We start from the raw sequence: 5,701 nt of genomic DNA on the forward strand, positions 1-5,701 counted from the left end.
TACAGTATAAAAACCATCTTTATGGAGAGATCTTTGTGGTTTAGGCTTAGTCTAAGTGTCTCAAGTAGCCGGGGCTTTTGTTTGGGCCTAATCCATAAGGTCTGATGGCTTTCCTCCTCATCTCCAGATGAATGTGGTAGAAAATATAAATCAAAGAAACGTCCTTTGGCCTAGCCTTGCCTTGCCTTGCCTTATTTCCTTCTCATCCTGTTCTCTGTCCCAGCCTCTCTCACTAAGCCCTCGTCTGGCTGCATGTCTCTTCTTTCCTCTCTCCTTTTCTCAAACTCTCCTGCTTCCTGGCTTTCGTCTTTCAATTCCTCCGTTTCAGTCCTGCAGCCCCGCACTAGTTTTTCCTCTTACCTCCCTTTGGCCTGCTCCCGTGCCTGTCTCCCTCTGTTCCATATCCTTCTTCCCGACTTGTCTCTTGGAGACTTTTGGCCACTTTGGAGCCAAGTCTGGGGATGTTTTGGAAACTTTTCAGAGGCCTCGCTGGTGACAGGGGGGACAGCAGGCAGTGACAGGCCCGGGGCTGACAGGCTCCCCCTCCCCTAGCGGGCGCTCGGCTGCCACACCCAGCTGATAGCCACCTTTTTCACAATGCCCGCGACCGTGGTGAGGATGCGAGCACTCTGCAGGTGACAGGGACCCAGCAGGACTTGGTGTCAGCTCAGCAATTGCTCAGTTCTCCAAAGAAGCTGAATTCTGCAAATTGCTGCTTTTGCTCTTGAAATGATGTCATCAGGTGGGTGTTTTGGTGTAATACACTGAAAACCAGAGCAGAAATGCTGAACTATTCCCATGATATGCATGGTCTCTGCACCAAACCACCATGACTCAGCCTAAGTACATCTGCCGCTTGTTCTTCTGTACTGCCAGAAGATTGTAGATGTACAGTATAAAAAACATCTTTATGGAGAGATCTTTGTGGTTTAGGCTTAGTCTAAGTGTCTCAAGTAGCCGGGGCTTTTGTTTGGGCCTAATCCATAAGGTCTGATGGCTTTCCTCCTCATCTCCAGATGAATGTGGTAGAAAATATAAATCAAAGAAACGTCCTTTGGCCTAGCCTTGCCTTATTTCCTTCTCATCCTGTTCTCTGTCCCAGCCTCTCTCACTAAGCCCTCGTCTGGCTGCATGTCTCTTCTTTCTTCTCTCCTTTTCTCAAACTCTCCGGCTTCCTGGCTTTCGTCTTTCAATTCCTCCGTTTCAGTCCTGCAGCCCCGCACTAGTTTTTCCTCTTACCTCCCTTTGGCCTGCTCCCGTGCCTGTCTCCCTCTGTTCCATATCCTTCTTCCCGACTTGTCTCTTGGAGACTTTTGGCCACTTTGGAGCCAAGTCTGGGGATGTTTTGGAAACCTTTCAGAGGCCTCGCTGGTGACAGGGGGGAAAGCAGGCAGTGACAGGCCCGGGGCTGACAGGCTCCCCCTCCCCTAGCGGGCGCTCGGCTGCCACACCCAGCTGACATAGAACCTTTGTCACAATGCCCGCTACCGTGGTGAGGATGCGGGCACTCTGCAGGTGACAGGGACCCAGCAGGACGTGGTGTCAGCTCAGCAATTGCTCAGTTCCCCAAAGAAGCTGAATTCTGCAAATTGCTGCTTTTGCTCTTGAAATGATGTCATCAGGTGGGTGTTTTGGTGTAATACACTGAAAACCAGAGCAGAAATGCTGAACTATTCCCATGATATGCATGGTCTCTGCACCAAACCACCATGACTCAGCCTAAGTACATCTGCCGCTTGTTCTTCTGTACTGCCAGAAGATTGTGGAAGTACAGTATAAAAACCATCTTTATGGAGAGATCTTTGTGGTTTAGGCTTAGTCTAAATGTCTCTAGTAGCCGGGGCTTTTGTTTGGGCCTAATCCATAAGGTCTGATGGCTTTCCTCCTCATCTCCAGATGAATGTGGTAGAAAATATAAATCAAAGAAACGTCCTTTGGCCTAGCCTTGCCTTATTTCCTTCTCATCCTGTTCTCTGTCCCAGCCTCTCTCACTAAGCCCTCGTCTGGCTCATGTCTCTTCTTTCCTCTCTCCTTTTCTCAAACTCTCCTGCTTCCTGGCTTTCGTCTTTCAATTCCTCCGTTTCAGTCCTGCAGCCCCGCACTAGTTTTTCCTCTTACCTCCCTTTGGCCTGCTCCCGTGCCTGTCTCCCTCTGTTCCATATCCTTCTTCCCGACTTGTCTCTTGGAGACTTTTGGCCACTTTGGAGCCAAGTCTGGGGATGTTTTGGAAACTTTTCAGAGGCCTCGCTGGTGACAGGGGGGACAGCAGGCAGTGACAGGCCCGGGGCTGACAGGCTCCCCCTCCCCTAGCGGGCGCTCGGCTGCCACACCCAGCTGACATAGAACCTTTGTCACAATGCCCGCTACCGTGGTGAGGATGCGGGCACTCTGCAGGTGACAGGGACCCAGCAGGACTTGCTGTCAGCTCAGCAATTGCTCAGTTCTCCAAAGAAGCCGAATTCTGCAAATTGCTGCTTTTGCTCTTGAAATGATGTCATCAGGTGGGTGTTTTGGTGTAATACACTGAAAACCAGAGCAGAAATGCTGAACTATTCCCATGATATGCATGGTCTCTGCACCAAACCACCATGACTCAGCCTAAGTACATCTGCCGCTTGTTCTTCTGTACTGCCAGAAGATTGTGGAAGTACAGTATAAAAACCATCTTTATGGAGAGATCTTTGTGGTTTAGGCTTAGTCTAAGTGTCTCAAGTAGCCGGGGCTTTTGTTTGGGCCTAATCCATAAGGTCTGATGGCTTTCCTCCTCATCTCCAGATGAATGTGGTAGAAAATATAAATCAAAGAAACGTCCTTTGGCCTAGCCTTGCCTTATTTCCTTCTCATCCTGTTCTCTGTCCCAGCCTCTCTCACTAAGCCCTCGTCTGGCTGCATGTCTCTTCTTTCCTCTCTCCTTTTCTCAAACTCTCCTGCTTCCTGGCTTTTGTCTTTCAATTCCTCCGTTTCAGTCCTGCAGCCCCGCACTAGTTTTTCCTCTTACCTACCTTTGGCCTGCTCCCGTGCCTGTCTCCCTCTGTTCCATATCCTTCTTCCCGACTTGTCTCTTGGAGACTTTTGGCCACTTTGGAGCCAAGTCTGGAGATGATTTGGAAACTTTTCAGAGGCCTCGCTGGTGACAGGGGGGACAGCAGGCAGTGACAGGCCCGGGGCTGACAGGCTCCCCCTCCCCTAGCGGGCGCTCGGCTGCCACACCCAGCTGACATAGAACCTTTGTCACAATGCCCGCTACCGTGGTGAGGATGCGGGCACTCTGCAGGTGACAGGGACCCAGCAGGACGTGGTGTCAGCTCAGCAATTGTTCAGTTCCCCAAAGAAGCTGAATTCTGCAAATTGCTGCTTTTGCTCTTGAAATGATGTCATCAGGTGGGTGTTTTGGTGTAATAGACTGAAAACCAGAGCAGAAATGCTGAACTATTCCCATGATATGCATGGTCTCTGCACCAAACCACCATGACTCAGCCTAAGTACATCTGCCGCTTGTTCTTCTGTACTGCCAGAAGATTGTGGAAGTACAGTATAAAAACCATCTTTATGGAGAGATCTTTGTGGTTTAGGCTTAGTCTAAGTGTCTCAAGTAGCCGGGGCTTTTGTTTGGGCCTAATCCATAAGGTCTGATGGCTTTCCTCCTCATCTCCAGATGAATGTGGTAGAAAATATAAATCAAAGAAACGTCCTTTGGCCTAGCCTTGCCTTATTTCCTTCTCATCCTGTTCTCTGTCCCAGCCTCTCTCACTAAGCCCTCGTCTGGCTGCATGTCTCTTCTTTCCTCTCTCCTTTTCTCAAACTCTCCTGCTTCCTGGCTTTTGTCTTTCAATTCCTCCGTTTCAGTCCTGCAGCCCCGCACTAGTTTTTCCTCTTACCTCCCTTTGGCCTGCTCCCGTGCCTGTCTCCCTCTGTTCCATATCCTTCTTCCCGACTTGTCTCTTGGAGACTTTTGGCCACTTTGGAGCCAAGTCTGGAGATGATTTGGAAACTTTTCAGAGGCCTCGCTGGTGACAGGGGGGACAGCAGGCAGTGACAGGCCCGGGGCTGACAGGCTCCCCCTCCCCTAGCGGGCGCTCGGCTGCCACACCCAGCTGACATAGAACCTTTGTCACAATGCCCGCTACCGTGGTGAGGATGCGGGCACTCTGCAGGTGACAGGGACCCAGCAGGACGTGGTGTCAGCTCAGCAATTGCTCAGTTCCCCAAAGAAGCTGAATTCTGCAAATTGCTGCTTTTGCTCTTGAAATGATGTCATCAGGTGGGTGTTTTGGTGTAATAGACTGAAAACCAGAGCAGAAATGCTGAACTATTCCCATGATATGCATGGTCTCTGCACCAAACCACCATGACTCAGCCTAAGTACATCTGCCGCTTGTTCTTCTGTACTGCCAGAAGATTGTGGAAGTACAGTATAAAAACCATCTTTATGGAGAGATCTTTGTGGTTTAGGCTTAGTCTAAATGTCTCTAGTAGCCGGGGCTTTTGTTTGGGCCTAATCCATAAGGTCTGATGGCTTTCCTCCTCATCTCCAGATGAATGTGGTAGAAAATATAAATCAAAGAAACGTCCTTTGGCCTAGCCTTGCCTTATTTCCTTCTCATCCTGTTCTCTGTCCCAGCCTCTCTCACTAAGCCCTCGTCTGGCTCATGTCTCTTCTTTCCTCTCTCCTTTTCTCAAACTCTCCTGCTTCCTGGCTTTCGTCTTTCAATTCCTCCGTTTCAGTCCTGCAGCCCCGCACTAGTTTTTCCTCTTACCTCCCTTTGGCCTGCTCCCGTGCCTGTCTCCCTCTGTTCCATATCCTTCTTCCCGACTTGTCTCTTGGAGACTTTTGGCCACTTTGGAGCCAAGTCTGGGGATGTTTTGGAAACTTTTCAGAGGCCTCGCTGGTGACAGGGGGGACAGCAGGCAGTGACAGGCCCGGGGCTGACAGGCTCCCCCTCCCCTAGCGGGCGCTCGGCTGCCACACCCAGCTGACATAGAACCTTTGTCACAATGCCCGCTACCGTGGTGAGGATGCGGGCACTCTGCAGGTGACAGGGACCCAGCAGGACTTGGTGTCAGCTCAGCAATTGCTCAGTTCTCCAAAGAAGCCGAATTCTGCAAATTGCTGCTTTTGCTCTTGAAATGATGTCATCAGGTGGGTGTTTTGGTGTAATACACTGAAAACCAGAGCAGAAATGCTGAACTATTCCCATGATATGCATGGTCTCTGCACCAAACCACCATGACTCAGCCTAAGTACATCTGCCGCTTGTTCTTCTGTACTGCCAGAAGATTGTAGAAGTACAGTATAAAAACCATCTTTATGGAGAGATCTTTGTGGTTTAGGCTTAGTCTAAGTCTCAAGTAGCCGGGCCTTTTTTTTGGGCCTAATCCATAAGGTCTGATGGCTTTCCTCCTCATCTCCAGATGAATGTGGTAGAAAATATAAATCAAAGAAACGTCCTTTGGCCTAGCCTTGCCTAGCCTTGCCTTATTTCCTTCTCATCCTGTTCTCTGTCCCAGCCTCTCTCACTAAGCCCTCGTCTGGCTGCATGTCTCTTCTTTCCTCTCTCCTTTTCTCAAACTCTCCTGCTTCCTGGCTTTCGTCTTTCAATTCCTCCGTTTCAGTCCTGCAGCCCCGCACTAGTTTTTCCTCTTACCTCCCTTTGGCCTGCTCCCGTGCCTGTCTCCCTCTGTTCCATATCCTTCTTCCCGA

Source organism: Patagioenas fasciata, chromosome 8, assembly GCF_037038585.1.
Source record: "Patagioenas fasciata isolate bPatFas1 chromosome 8, bPatFas1.hap1, whole genome shotgun sequence".
In the NCBI taxonomy this organism is placed as follows: Eukaryota; Metazoa; Chordata; class Aves; order Columbiformes; family Columbidae; genus Patagioenas; species Patagioenas fasciata.